Genomic DNA, 16286 nt, shown 5'->3' with positions numbered 1-16286 from the left:
TGGTAGAAAACAAACTAAATGTATGAAAGAAAATAACAGAAGCTAAAACTTTTATCACATGGCTGCAACACGCCCTTAATATAATAACATGGCAACACAAAACTTTTTATTGATACGTTCTTTTCTTCCAGCAAGTCCGTGTGAATATCAAAGCGCTAGGGGCACTGAAGTTGTTCGCTGTTGTATAATCTTAGACGCAACTCAGTTTTCAAAATTATGTTATAGCATTTAATATCGCAAGTTTGAAATGAATACACCCCATTCAATTTATAAAGAGTGTGTCTTAAAGCACAGGTTGAGATGGGTTTTTTATAACATAAATAAAAAAGATGATTTAAGCTTCATTTTGGGAAAACAGGGCTTTTTGCATATGCATTAATTGTCATCCCAGTACCAGATACTGTCTTTAAACGAAAAACACCATACAATCAGAAAGTGTCGTCCTTGATTAGCTTGTGCGAATTACACAGGCTCAATGTGTACAGGCTAATCATATTTGACATGCATTAAGGCCCGTTTTCTCTGAAAGCAGCCAATATATACAGATTTCAATGATAAACACTAGACTTGCCAATGTCGTCTTACAAGCTGTTAAACACTATTGATTAAATACACACACTGCAGTAGTAGCGCAGACGCTCCTAACATTCGTCTTCTGCATAATGTCAATGCAGGTAGTGCAGGCAGGAAGTGGTTATCGTTCATAGCATAGCTTACAGCAGACTTACTTGCAGTTATCGTTCATAGCCTAGCTAAAGCAGACTGAATTGCAAAACTGCCTCTCTACATTAGTTGTGAGCTAAAGCTCACAACTAAACACCAACCATAACATTTCACAATGTTGAAAATGCAACCTTATTCTGAAAATGTATATAAAATAAATAAAAATAAAGCTATCCGTGTAAGTATGAATAATCAGATAATATTATGAACTAGATTGTTGGCAATGCTACTTTCCCAACATCTGTGTTTACACATGTGATTATTAGAGAAAGCATTTGTTAAAGAAAATGGTTTTTATGCAAAGTTCATTCAGTATTAATATGACGAAACAAAAAAACTAGTTCATCTTAGCAGTTGGATTTAAATTTTGCATCTGTTTAAATGGTGATATACTATTAAAGTCGTCAACGTTTTTGTTGCCAAAATCATTGTTATAGACTTATTTCTTTATATAAATTGAACTTAAATTATCCGACGACAAACATTAAAGCTTTAAGGTACTTCGACTTAATGCTGATTTAATGGCAAACCCATAGCGCAGCCTTCTTTTCGTTGGACAAGTACTTGTATGCTATGCTGAAACCCAGCAGGGTACGTAAATATACATTCACAAAAACGGTAATAAAATATATAAAAGATATCACAACTTTTGAATTTGTTAACGTCCACTATCAGAAATTACATGTTCTTTAATACATAACATTTCTATCCTAAATAACATACTTTTAGTAGAAAACAATATAAATTCCTAAATAAAATTATCAGATTCTAATACTGTGATCACATTTCTGCAACAAGCCCTTAATATAATAACATGACAACACAAAACTTTTTTATTGATATTTTTTCTTCCAGCAAGTCCCAAAGAATGAAACCAAACATAACAGTTCAGACTGTGGAAAATGCAACCGAATTCTTAAAATGTATGCAAAAATACATTATTATAAAGCTTGTTGATGTCAACAAGACAATTGATTCCCATTTTAAATAAAAATTGTTTGTATTTTACATATACCTCATGCTGATACATATTTGTACAATAAACCAAATATTAAAAACGACAAAAGAGAAATTTGGTCGAAACAAATCATAAGAATGTTTAAAAAGAAATAAAACACGAAGTACAAATCGAACTAATGAATGACGGGTCATACGAGCGAACAATATGAGACAGCGCCTTTGGCCTGTTGCGGATAAAAGTGTTAAAATACGACACTCGGACACTTAAACACTTAAAGAACTTTCCATGTACAATGAGTTGCTGACTTCGACTAGCTAGCATTCATTTATATACTTCTCAGTCTGGATGTTTTTGTTTTTATGATTTTTTATTTGTATAATTATACATTGTTTACTTTCTAAATGCCTTTAAGTTTTATATGATTATCAACAATCCCCTCTCTTTTCAGTACATATTTTACTGCTTGTAAAGGAATTTTTTTAGGTGGTAAATATCATATAAGTTATACTTATTTTCCTTACTTTATATTTCGGTTCTATTAATATACACAACCAAGGTGTACAATTTGGCTCTTTACACCCATAATTGCATCTTCTTCCTGACCATGTGCGACGATGCTCTGAATAATTAACTATATGAGGTTATTTCTTGAAAGCTTTTTTTTTTCAAAAGATGGGATGTAATTGATACTTGTTCGTTCATTGCATCGTGCCTCAGAAAATTGTAGCGCTGTTGTTCTGGTTTCTTCTTACCATAGAGTAATTAATTTGTAATTAAATTGAACATTTGTAGTTCTCTTTTATTGCCTTTTAATTTGTGTTACAATCCTATCAGGTAAATGTTTATTTACACGTATGTGTGTTTTGAATATCGCTGGGCCAAATGTGAGGTTGAGCGCTCTAAAACCGGTTCAAACCCCCAAATGCTTAGCATTGACCGTTCCAATGCGGTGACACCAGCTTTATTCAACGGCCTTTGTTATGTGTGTTGTTTTGTTATGTTCTATGCTGTGCTGATCGGCAATTGGTCATAGGCCGTAAATAAAGCACCAGGCGCGGTTGATGATGGGAATGCTGTGCCGCTATGGCAGCTGAAGTTTCACCTTGTTTACCTTCATTACAGTGGCATTGAACCTCAAAGTTATGACATCAATATGTACACAAATTTCTAAAATGATTTTTATTTCAAAATACATAAATACATTTCCCGTGAGATATTTCCAGTTTATACCAGTATTATATGTTCAAATTATATTCTTAATTTCATGTTTTTTTGAAGACTTTGCCCATTTGGGCCCTTCAAAAGTGACATAGCCCCTCGGCGTGAACGATTTTGTTGCCAAAATCATTGTTTTAGACTACTTCTTTATATAAATTGAACTTAAATTATCCGACGACAAAAATGAAAGCGTTCAGGTACTTCGACTAAATGCTGATTTAAGGGCAAATCCATAGTACAGGCTCCTTTTCGTTGGACAAGTAACTTGTATGCTATGCTGAAACCCAGTATGGTACGTAAATATACATTTACAAAAACGCTTATAAAATATATACCGGTAAAAGATATCACAACAGTTGAATTGTGTTAACGCCCATGATCAGAAACTACATGTACTTTAAAACATAATATTTCTATCCTAAATAAAGGCTGGAGCATATAGAGTTTTACTCTTATATAATGATCGCATATTTAAAACACGTTAAAGGCATGAACATTAAACATGGTCCTGAAAGGATTACAGGGTATACGCGAGCAAAAACAAATTATGCAACCCCAGGAATATGTTTTAAAAAGCGCTTTGATCAAAATTCCACCTAATTCTAGACATACACATACAGAAAGAATAAGTTTGTCCATGCAAGCGAAATAATTAAACTATTATGGTTTAATGTATATTTTTCTACATGCGTTTTATTTGACTACCATAGATGCGTATTCAGGCGTACACTGTATGCATATTACATAATTATATGGCGATATTAAAATCAGTTTTTCGTACAAATGAGAGTGTCAATGTTATAAAGTTAACATTTATCCAGAAAATATAGGTGATGAATCAGGTCAATTTAAAATAAGCGTTGACGTTTTTTCTATATAAAAAGTACAACATAAAATCTACATTAACTATGTATTGTTAATTGTATATGAAGATATTTAAGTTGACCCCATCAACAGAATGCGTTCATATACTTCGACATAATACTGTTTTAGTAGAAAACAATATAAATGCATGTAAGAAATTATCACGATCTAAAATTTTGATCACATTGCTGCAACAAACCCTTAATATAATAACATGACAACTCAAAACTTTCTTATTGGTACTTTTTTCTTCCAGCAAGTCTGAGTGAATTAAACCAACCATACGTTTCAGACTGTAGCAAATGTAACCTAATTCTGAAAATGTATATAAAAATACATGATAATAAAGCTATCCGTCTAAGAATGGGTAATCAGATATAATTATACAATGTTTTATCAACTAGATTGCTGCCAATGCTATTTTCCCAACATCTGTGTTTACACATGTGATTATAAGAGAAAGCAATTTTTTAAGAAAAGGACTTATTTTTATGCAAAGTTATATCAGTATTAATATAACGAAACATAAAAATAAATAAAATATTTCAACCCATCATGGTACATAATTATACATTCACGAAAACGGTAATAAAATATATAAAATAATTCACAATTTTCGGAATTGTGCTAACGTACATGGTCAGTAAATATGGGTACTTTAAAACATTTTATTTATATCATAAATAAACGCTGAAGCAAATAGAGCTTTACTCTTATGTAACGAACACATATTGAGAAAACGTTATAGTCGTGCTGAATATAAAACATGGTCCTGAATGGATAACAGGGTATACACATGTAAACAAAAGTTATGCAATCCCAGGAATATGTTTTTTAAGCGCTTTGTTTAAAATTTCCCGTAATGCTGAAAAACACACATACAAGCCCTTAATATAATAAAATGAAAACACAAATTATGATCCTTTTTCCTGCATTAAATCCGAATGAATCACACTAAACAAAAATTTCACACGTGGGAAAATGCAACCTAATTTTGGAAATTTATATAAAATAAATAATAATAAAGCTATCAGACTAAGTATGAATAATCATGAACTAGATTGTTGACAATGCCATCATCTGTGTTTACACATGTGTTTTAAGAGAAAACATATGTCAAAGAAAAAGGATATATGTTTATGCAAAGCTAGTTCAGTATTAATATGACGCAATATAAAAATCAATGAACTATTTCAACTAAGCATATTGGATTTTAATTGTACAACTATTTAAATAGTGATGTGCTATTTCAGGTCTGAACATTATGTTGCCAAAATGTTTTCGTTATAGATTTATTTCTTTATATGAATTTAACTTAGATTATGCCGACGACAATAATGAACGCTTTCAGATACTTCACTTAATGCTGTTTGAAGCGCACATCTATATTAAAGGCTTCTTTTCGTTGGACAAATAATTTTATTCTATGAAAAAATCCATCATCATTCATAGTTATACATTTACGAAAACGGTAACAAAAAACGTAAGATATCGCAATATTTTTAATATTGTTAACATACATGTTCAGAAATAAGTCTAAAACATTACATGTCTATCCTAAACGCTTAATAAAAAATTTAATGTTAAAAATAACATATTTAATATTACAGAAAGCATTGGTGGTTTAAATCGGTTAAATCCGTTGGCATGCTGTACCTTAAACTTGGACCAGACCAGAGGATTCACACGTGTAAACAAATATTATGCCTCCCTGGAAATGTTTTCAGACAAGCAATGCGTACTACATTTTAGCTAGTCTTTGTGAGAGAAGCGACAAATTACATGAAAACAGAAAGCTGCAATGCAAAAAATTGGAGTAAAACTGCGGTCAGCGCTTTGTTAAGAGAATAATCATGCTTTTTATTCTCCTGAGCACGAAGTGCTCAAGGTGAGCTTTTAGGATGGTCTGATGTCCGTCGTCCGTCCGTCGTCAACATTTGCTTTAAACAGCATGTCCTCTGAAGCTGCTGACTGGATTTTGATTAAATTTTCAGGAATGATCAGTGGATAATCATCTACAAAAGTTATATAAATCGTTCCGCTCCGCTGATTAAGTAGGTCACATAAGCTAAACAAATGATTTTCCACTTAATCGACATCTCCTATTTAACCAATGCATGGCTCTTGACCAAACTTCACAGGAATGATCCGCGGATGGTACTCTACCAAGTTACATAACTAGTTCCGTTAACATGCATTATACTAGTAGGTCACAGGAGCACTTAATCGACATTCCATCCTAAACCAATGACTGGATTTGGATTAAACTTTACAGGAATGATCAGTTGATGATCCTCTTTTCTCATTAAAATAGCAGTTCCGCTCCAATGCTTAATTAAGCAACAAGAGCTAAAAAAAGATATTTCACTTTAATGACATCTCATTCTTAACCAATTATTGGATCTTGACCAAACTGCACAGGAATGATTCTTGGATGACCTTTAAACAAATGGCTAAAATCGTTCTGCACCACTGAACAAGATGGCCATCAGAGCTAAAAATAGAAATGCCTTTAAACGACTTCTTACACTATGCCATTTATTTTCTTTAAAACTTCACGTGACTGTTCTTGGTGACACTTAATAAAGAAAATAAGCCAAAATCGCTCATTTTGATACAAGTACATACACTTTTGCGCTGACCTAGACACAATGGAAGTCGAATCTGAATATAGATGCCAAAAAGAGCGATGTTCAACAGGTGAGCGACATATGTCCATTTTGGCCTTCTTGTTTATTGTCGGTTGGTCTGTGATTTCCTCCTCATTATTTGTATTGTAAGACTCCATTTCATAATAAATACCAGTGACAGGATCATGGAAAAATAATAAGTTCTGTCCAATCCTTTTGAAAATGTTTTATTTTATTTTTTTGTCTGTTTTGAGGGTTTTATTCAAATCAAAACTGTAACATCCAAAACGATACAACTACATATACATATAAGTGCATAAAATATTAACAGTGGTTACATAAAAAATAGTAGTTCAAAACTTGGTTAAAAAGTAGGTAACACATCTGAACATTCAAAATTTACAACAAGCAATAATAAAAAAAATCTACCAAAAACAAAACAAAATAAGGAACATGTATAAACAGATACACGTCTTTTGAAAATTGTTAAGTGACAAAAAGTAGTTCACCAGAGCAACTGACTACCGTCTTCAACTTCCCTGCATAGTGTACAACCCTTGTCTTTGACCTAACTTAAAGGTGTGTTTTGAAATACTTAATGTCTGAAAATTAATGTGAACGTTAATCAGATCCCGGTAATATTAATGTCTACATTACAATGTTTTTACACGTCCCGCAGGCGCTCAGAAAGCGGAAAAACCAACAGAGCGCAAGTTCTAAATAAAATATATTAGCACAAGCCAAGTAGACATGGTCCCTAAAATTTGTACCGGGCTCAAAGATGTTCAGCGAAACTCCTATATCTACTATACGAAAGATAGAAGGGACAAAGTTGTGCCAATTGGTTATGAATGTTAGTTTATAACCCAGAATATGTATTTTTCCTGCCTCTGTTGCAAACATTGACCAAATAAAGCAGGGTCGGATAAACTAGTTGATATCCTGCAGTACATCACGTGACCGTGATCTAACCGTAAGTATGTATTCCTACGCGCCGATTAACATGTTCTAATATTTGACCTTTGAAATTTATTGGGACGCATCATGAATGTTATCGTTATATTATATATCATCCTTTTTGTCTTCTTTAAAATATATTACCGAACCAGCTTTCCGTATTTATAATTTTCATTTACTTGATTACGCAATGTATGACGTATCTAGTGTGACGTCATTTCTCAGATAAAACATACTATCTAGATAGATAGATCTAGTTTCTCTCAGTATTTTAGGGACAACAATTTTGACGCGGTGGTTTTAACCCTGTTTTTTTAATATTTTAAAGCATCGAACGAATCATAAACGTAGATCTATTTCGGATTGTGTGTTTGTCATTCATAAGTGTTAACTTCGATAGGAAAAAAATAATTCGCTACGACAGGATTACGATTTCGTAAATCGGCATTCGAACCCGAATCCATCCATGAGCCATCTGATGATATTGATCATATGATATTGGCCTGGGTTCCTCTTCCAATTAAGCTATCTGACCTTTTAAAAAATATGTAGGTAAACTGCAATGTTGTATAATAGCATGATACCTTGCTTAAGAAAATTTTACAAAGAATTACATTTAATTTATATTTTGTTATGATTTAGAACAGTATATTGTCAGTTCAAAAGCTCAAATGAGTTAATGTTTGAAAAGCCCACAAAAGCTTCTGTTTGTAAAAATGATGCTAATTAATTTGCCGACTGTGTATAGTTGAGATAAAATCACCTTATTTTGCACAAATCTGGTAAAATATATATGGTTTGAATACCAACTGCGGATAAGAGCAACAGAACAGTCCTTGTAACTAAATAACTCTAATATTTTAATAAGTAATTATCTAAACCATAAAGTGACCTATACTTCGATAATTATGTATACCTGAAGAGAAGATATATCGAAGGTGAATATTGCGTAACACATGAAACTATACACGGTTTTTCAATAAATAGGAACAATGCCTGTCGCCAGGTAATAACGACACATTGACGATATAAAACACGGGCTATCCTTGTTATACATTATAAACCCATTCATATAAAATAAAAATTAATCGTAGTTTGGCATTTCAGATCAAATAGTTAGCAAAAGTGATTTAACAAAACATCTAATTTAAATGTCCGTTACTGTCGCCTTCTCATATTAATTACATTATACCATCCACATATAAGTAACCTCTGTGATACTGTTGGTTTTAAACAATGCATTTTCTTCGAAAACAAATATGTAAATATGTAAATGTAAACTATTGCAGCACCAATTGCTACGGGGAAGTCAAACAGAATGTTTCAATTGGAAAACAACACTCGCGTGAATATTCAGAACCTTTATGAACAGTATTAGATTTAGCAATAGTGCTTATAATAAATTAAACTTTCGGTTTACTGGTATAAATGAATATACCCACACAATAATGGGCTAAAGTCAAAGAAGTTGAATAGTATATCAGAGGGGGTAATCACGTGACAAACAAGATGGCGACGTCCATGCCGAGGCAGGTATTTTTCGTCGTTTTATACCCTTTATTACTTGTATTTTTTTATGCCGCTCATTTTCCAGCCATATTAGGAAGAAAGTTACTGGCTACTATTTCATAGTAATATTCGCTCTACATTTCGACTTTACTCGGTGCGAAATTTCTTAGCGGAATGACCTAATTAGGGCTCCATTAAGAAAATTTGCGGGGAGTCAAGTCGAGATATTTAGCGAATTTAAATACGAAATATACGCTAATCACCTTTTACTGATATGGCTGGAAAGTGAGCGTCATTTAAAAAATAAACAGAGGTAATAAAGGGTATAAAACGGCGAAAAATAATTGTCTCGGTATGGACGTCGTCATCTTGACTATCACGTGATTACCCCTTCTGGTATATGCGATCGCAGAAATGTCCGTGACGATAAAATATCCGTGACTTGTAACATATATAACGTTTCAGGCATGTTGGGAGATTGGGATTTATACTTCCATTGTGTTTATTTCATTGCAATGGTTTATAAAGAATGCTAGCACTTATGTGTGTGCCTAAATTATATTATGTTAATATTGTAAATCTGCAAAGGAACAGTTTGTGTGGTCTAAATGCTCAGTTAACACTATTTTTCACAAGTAATATATGTCACACTTAAGAAATATTTTGTATAGATAATGCCATTATCATCCATTTCTGCATGTTTAGCGCGAAAGCTCTGTATCGGCTATTGTTTAATGTTTGCTTCACACAATACATTTTTCAATGTTTATTAAATTTCCGTTACTCTATAGTGTCGTTTAAATTTATTGAAGTGCACTTATATAGGAAACAGAACGAATAAACATATGTAATTAGTGGTTCACCTCAGTCATAAATATGATTATTTTGTAATTAACATTATATCGAAATCAACACAACACGTTTTATACAAAATACAAAACTTGTGTTCAGTACATATTTAAAAAAATGAGACAACACAATTTTTCTTTCTTCATTTGATCATTGAAATTTTCGTGAGATAAAAAAGAAACACTTCACTGACGGTCTCTACAAACAGATAGGCATCTTCAGAATGAGGGTACTTTTATTGTAAAATCCTCTGTACATTATACAGTCGTTTATATTCTGCATATTTGACAATAAAACAAAGTAACAGACATTTAGAGTAGGCTCTGTTGAATAATATACACGGGCACAAACAAACCATCATATATAAAAAAGTATAATAGATATGCATGTAAAACTTCGCATGTACGTGTGTGATGGATATGGCTCCTCAATAAACATATCAAAAACGCATGCGTAAATATTTTAAAAAAATCAATTGTACACCCCTGGTGTTCCTATTTATTGAAAAACCGTGATAAACAAATTGTGCAGCAAACAAAGATTGGTATATACCAAGGAGCTATATAATAATCTATTATGTATGTCCTTGGCATTTCCTCCTTAAAACACTAAACAATCAACTAGAACCTACAATGTAAAAATTTAGAACAGCCAACTGCTGCTACCTTCTCAATTATAATTTTCACTGGCATCAGCAATGATTTCTCCATGTTGCATACTGTACTTAGATTTCACAAGGGCCAGGCAGCATTTTTGTTTTATTTTCCTTTGTGAGCATTTAAAGTCAAAGTAATTTCAAATTACCATAATTGAGGAATAAATGCAAGGTAGGTCAGCGATAATTATGTCACCCACCAAAACATATTATTTAATACCATTGATATAACACTTTGATAATTTTACACTTGTAAGTATATATTTTTTAAGTACCAAAATACTAGGATTAAATTAATTTGTATATTCCTAACTACTGTTTAAACGTCATTTTAGTTAGCGACTGTCACGTCACCCACCGTACTCAAGGTAGCGACTATCACGTCACCCACCGTACTCAAGGTATAGAATGTCAAGTCAGCCACTGTACTAAAGGTAGCGACTGTCATGTCACCCACCTCAAAGTTATTTATATTTTATTTGAATTTATGTTTTAAATATGGTTAATCACATTTGATCACATCTTTTGATTGCTTGAATCAATCACATTTTATAGTATCTATAAACATTGCACTATTAGTATTTGTAGTAATTATCAAATAATTAATTTAGAATGTTCTTTACCAGAAAGGTTAGCCCAGATGTCAATAAGAGCACTATCTCCCTCACTATGAGATATTGTCAAAGGTAGCAATATTTGTTTGAATCATGCCATTTTGTGAGGCATAACAAGTAAGCTAAATTCTTGTATTTTTTGCAATAGAAGAGAATAGATATCACGGTACCTGAACCACGTGACTTTTTCGGCTATGTGTGGGACAATCGGATGTAAACAAAACGTCGCTTCAGGTAACCTTTTTGATAATTTCTTCATTATTTCAAAACCATTTAAAAACAAAACAAAGACGAGTGCCCGGTCATTGTAAAAAAGGCACAACTTTGTTAAGTTTGCGCAAAATTAATTAAGTATTTTTTTCCAAAAAGTGCAACCGCGTGTTTGAAAACACATGATGTGAAATGCTATGTGTGGTATATTTTTTGTCAATCAACAAAAACATTGATAATAATATTGTCGAGGGTTTAAAAATAGGGCGGACATTGTAATTCTTCATAGAGAAGCTACTTACATTGTATGTTGCGCAAATACATCTTATTCGGAGTGTGTGTATATAATGTTATACTGCTATGTGTTGGATACATTTTTTAAATGCTATGTGTGGTATACAAGAATTCTGCATTTAATCTGAACACAGTTTTGTAAGAATCTAGAACATAAACTTTAGTCTGTCCTGAAAATATATCAAATTAACCAAATGTTACATTATTGAATACTGAAGTAATCGTGTAATGATTAACCAATTTATGTTTAACTGAACTTAATTCTTATTAAAGCATACATGTTATGTTGAAATATAATATTTCTTTGTTTTATTTATTGTCTTTAAATAAATATAATGATTGATATTTCTGCCTGATTATTGAATTTGGTCCATTTTTTAATGAATGACAAAGAAAATAAATAAGAGCACATGCTTAAAATGGGTTTTACTTCTTTTGTTTTTCAGACTTGAAAAGGATTAGTCGAAAGATCTGTAACGCTTTTAAGGTTCGAAGCTGTGTAAGAACTACATGAACACCATCAAACCACACGGAAGGTGATATGTGGCAAGTTAAAAATCAAAACCACGGTGACAGAGACAGGGACCCCGCTTCATTCTGTGATGTTTATGGAAAGCTATTTCAACTAACTACGCAAACATACCATTTAACATGTATTTTTGCATAAGCAAAACAAAGTGTGTGTATTGATATGTGTGTATATTTATCGGTTTTGTATCTATGTTATTACTAAAATTGATTAGATGAATATAAAATCTGATAATGTGTGTTAATAAAACAGGTGTTTCATAACAAATAATTTAAATCCAATGATGCGTGTTTGTGGTCTATTCCAATATCATCTCCATTTGAACATCTTCGAATCCAATAATGCTTGTTTGTGGTCTATTCCAATATAATCTCCATGAATATCTTCAGTATATCAAAATAAACACGTCATTAATAATACCATTACTTTATAACTAGCATGCACATGTAACAATAGAAATTAAAGCGCCAAATACATAAAGAAGTACATTAGTATTCACAAAGAAATTGTAATCAGTCAATTTATGAATTTGCAAATCTTGCTATTCAAACATATGAATGCTTCAATTAAGTCATAACAAATGATCATCGCCAAAACGTCTTGACTTGTGGGGGTCATTATGCCAACAAACATATTGAATTGCATCAATACTTAATTTACTCAAATTCAAATGAAAGCTGAATAACTGACAATAGTTTGAGATGTTTAATGAAAATACCCATTCGCCCCGGTCATGAAAGGGCGCTGCAAGATCTTGTTACCACTGCACCAAGTAATTAACATTAAATCATATAATGTTGTTCAATTTGTTGAAATGTCAAATTTTTATGTAATGTTTACTTTGATTGTTTTCTTTCCCTGCAATACTTGCACCATCTGGTAATAAATCAAACAGTCATTTAAACTTTGGAACATTTACTATACATGTTTGTATATGACAACTTTTCATTGATCAAGATATCAGTACGTCTCTTGAAGGTGCTTCCAAAAATACTTTAATCTCCCTGAAAAGAACAAAATACAACTGATATAAACTGTTAAACTTAAAAAATAGCATGTGTGATATATCAGATAGCTCAATAGGATTTACATACAAATACATGATTTTCCAGAAAAAAATGTCATTGATCCTAGTGTCTATTTGTTTAAAAATGCTTATGATCTCTTTATGCTTATTTATTAAATTCGTTACAGTCAAAAATGCCTACACATTCCTGCTAAAAAACACACAACTAACACTTTTGTAGTTTTGTTGCAATAATATTCACATGACATCTTGCACAAACAATCCTTACGATTTGTGTATTAAACAAGTGCATTAGTCGGCAGTAACAATGCACTGAAAATTCAACATTTTGTAACAATATATTTTATAGAAACAAACAAGAAAAAGTTTGCCCAACGGAACTTTTTCCTGTCCGTGCGTGGGTGGCTTTGTGTTAGGAGATCCCCGACCGTGTTTTGACCTCTCTGCCACACTGTTCGCAAACAAAGGCATTCTAAAAGTAAACAAAATATGAATATAAGTTATCGACAATCATGATAATTTATAGTTACATGAACGTAGGATTATCATATTTAAGGCGCGCAAAACACTAACAACAATGTTTATTGACCAACTTTTGTTATTCCAGACAGACTTTAAATGTAATTGACGTTAATGTCAATCTTTCGATTCTCTAGTTTAGTTTGTATACCACACAAAGCATTTAAAAAATTTGTCCCACACATAGCATCATTACATTTTCATACACACACTCCGAATCAGATGTATTTGCGCAAATATACAATGTATGTAGCTTCTCTATGAAGAATTACAATGTCCGCCCTATTTTTTAAACCCTCGACAATATTGTAATCTACGTTTTTGTTGATCGAATAAAAAATATACCAAACATAGCATTTCACTTCGTGTGTTTTCAAGCACGCGGTTGCACTTTTTGGAAAAATTACTTAATTAATTGAGCGCAAACTTACCAAAGTTTTGTGTCTTTTGACAATGACCCGGGCACTCGTCTTTGTTTTTTGAAAATGGTTTGAAATAATGATGAAATTATCAAAAAGGTTACCTGAAGCGACGTTTTGTTTACATCCGATTGTCCCACACATAGCCGAAAAAGTCACGTGGTTCAGGCACCTTGGATATGTACAATATCAGATAATAAAGTTTGGGTCATGTTGAAATGATACTCAAATGTGATTTACCACCTTTAAATTTAAATGTAATGCATGGCTTAGACAGTGAAAGAAAACACTATGTGAAATGATTATGAAATCGAGTAATTGACTGTGCAGATTGTTGTTTGAAAAAAGTTTGGTACCTGAGTACATGCCGAACCAATCGCGTGTTTGTTCCTCAATGGCAATCGTCCAATAAATAATAGCACTTACTTGTTTTGTCATCATTTTTAATAAAAAGTGCGAGTAGCGGTCGGTGTTGACACTTGCTATGTACACACAAACGGTGACGTCATTCGTTACTTGGATACATTTTGTGATGACGTCATCGAACGGGGAAGTCCCTGAATGAAGACAAATGTTTTACACGAAGAATGCTGATGCTTTATTCGAAATATAGTAACAATAATAATAAATAGAGAGAAGAATTTTAAAAATATTTAAAAGCCGTAAATTTGATCTTTTTTTCTATTTTATCATTATGATCAATCAGGAGACGCTGGTTATTTACTTCCAAAATTTCCAGTTCCGGTTTCGGATATCAGGTTCGGTTGCGCGCGAAGATACCAAACTTTCAAAACAACAACCTGTGTAGATCTACAGTCCAATACACGTGTTAACGTAATGCGAGCTGTCGAGCCGCCTACGGCGGCTCAGCGAGCTCGCTATTAAAGTACATGTTCATGTGCAGATAAGAGGTGGGATGTGCAAAGTTGCTTTTACAATCACAGTTAGCTGTTAAAAACATTTATCACTCAAAACTGAGTTCATTGGTTGTATTAATGTTTTTTCAAAGACGAATTGAAATGCCTGATTTATCAGCTTGGTTTGGGTGTTTGGAATATAGATGGTACCAGCTTGCTAATTTGCAAAAAAACAAACAATACTTGTCGTCTATCGTCAACTGTTGTGCGCGTGTGCGAACATTTTTACTTCAACAATAAATCCTCTTAAACCTCTGGACCAATACTGATAAAACTTGTGTTTTTCTAAAATGTAATATAGTAGGAACTTACAAAAATCATCTTCTTCATAACGGTAAACACTAGTAAATGCATTGATTGTTATTGTAATGTAATGTACACATGTACTCGCTTACAGCGCGAACGGCCCCTCCCAATCTGCACATTACCTGAATGCGTCTGAAATGCATTTTAGGGCGATGTCTTCGAAGTTAAAAACGCAGTCAATTCCTAATTTTTGAGAAACGGACCTACCCATAACATTCATCTATTACAACTCTATAAATAATACCTTGTTATAGAAATATATAATAGACATTTGTTTTCAAATAACTATCATCGATGATAAATTTATTATAATGATTTTGATAAAATATCTTTGACGAAAGCTTGAATATGCAATATTTTCATCATGATGCACCAATAATTTTTACGACCGTTTGACAGCTGTTATTGATATCTTCATTAATCAACTTACGCGTCCAATGAACTGGAATCTGTTCTTTATTCGTTCGAGTGTGGTTAGAATAACGTTTAACTTTCAGGCTCGTAGTTGCCTGTTGTCATGGTACGCAGCTGACTACACATTGTCCCGAAGAATTAAAAAAAGAGAAGTTCAAATCTACAATAAAAAAATGACCCCTTAAAAGGGATATGGTGTGTATTTCTTGCGACCAAGACTCCGACCACTGTTTACAGCATTCAACATCCAAAATATAAAATTAGTAAAATACCATTAATGTGGTTCCGCTTATTTGTACTGGTAGTAAACTGGTATTTAATCGTACAGTACTGTAATATCGTTTAGACATACCCCCTTGAAAATGTGGGTCTGCCGCGATATTCAAATTGGCTGCATGCAATCTTCATTTCCTCCATATCCCAATATTTTGCTTAATACCCACCGATCAACGACGAGATACGATTCAAATGCATAACTGTCACATTAAGAATTTTGCAAAGACTGATGCACTTCAAAATAACACGGTAGGGTTATTTGTGCCATGTAAACAAGCGTTGCATTGAGAATCCAACAAAATGGTTTGTTCATTGTAATATAGGCTAAATAAGTGCAAGTGCAAGCAAATGGAGTCAATATTATTACATGTTCATTCAGTCTTATCGTGTTACAA

General features: G+C 32.7%; 2 long non-coding RNA genes across 2 annotated transcripts; one reads left to right on the top strand and one right to left on the bottom strand.

Moving 5' to 3' along the window:
• The first annotated feature begins 9971 nt into the window (after positions 1–9971).
• Positions 9972–12990, top strand: LOC127851766 (uncharacterized). Its single transcript, XR_008035929.1, has 3 exons — positions 9972–10767; positions 11129–11214; positions 11931–12990. It is a non-coding gene; the product is annotated as an uncharacterized LOC127851766 (long non-coding RNA).
• Positions 12991–13376: 386 nt separating this feature from the next.
• Positions 13377–14457, bottom strand: LOC127849595 (uncharacterized). Its single transcript, XR_008034944.1, has 3 exons — positions 14335–14457; positions 14083–14150; positions 13377–13512 (listed from the first exon to the last, which is right to left on the bottom strand). It is a non-coding gene; the product is annotated as an uncharacterized LOC127849595 (long non-coding RNA).
• Positions 14458–16286: the final 1829 nt, after the last annotated feature.

Source organism: Dreissena polymorpha, chromosome 11 (assembly GCF_020536995.1).
Source record: "Dreissena polymorpha isolate Duluth1 chromosome 11, UMN_Dpol_1.0, whole genome shotgun sequence".
Classification (NCBI taxonomy): domain Eukaryota; kingdom Metazoa; phylum Mollusca; class Bivalvia; order Myida; family Dreissenidae; genus Dreissena; species Dreissena polymorpha.
Note: the sequence above shows the minus strand (reverse complement) of the source record. Positions and strands in the feature narration are given on the sequence as shown.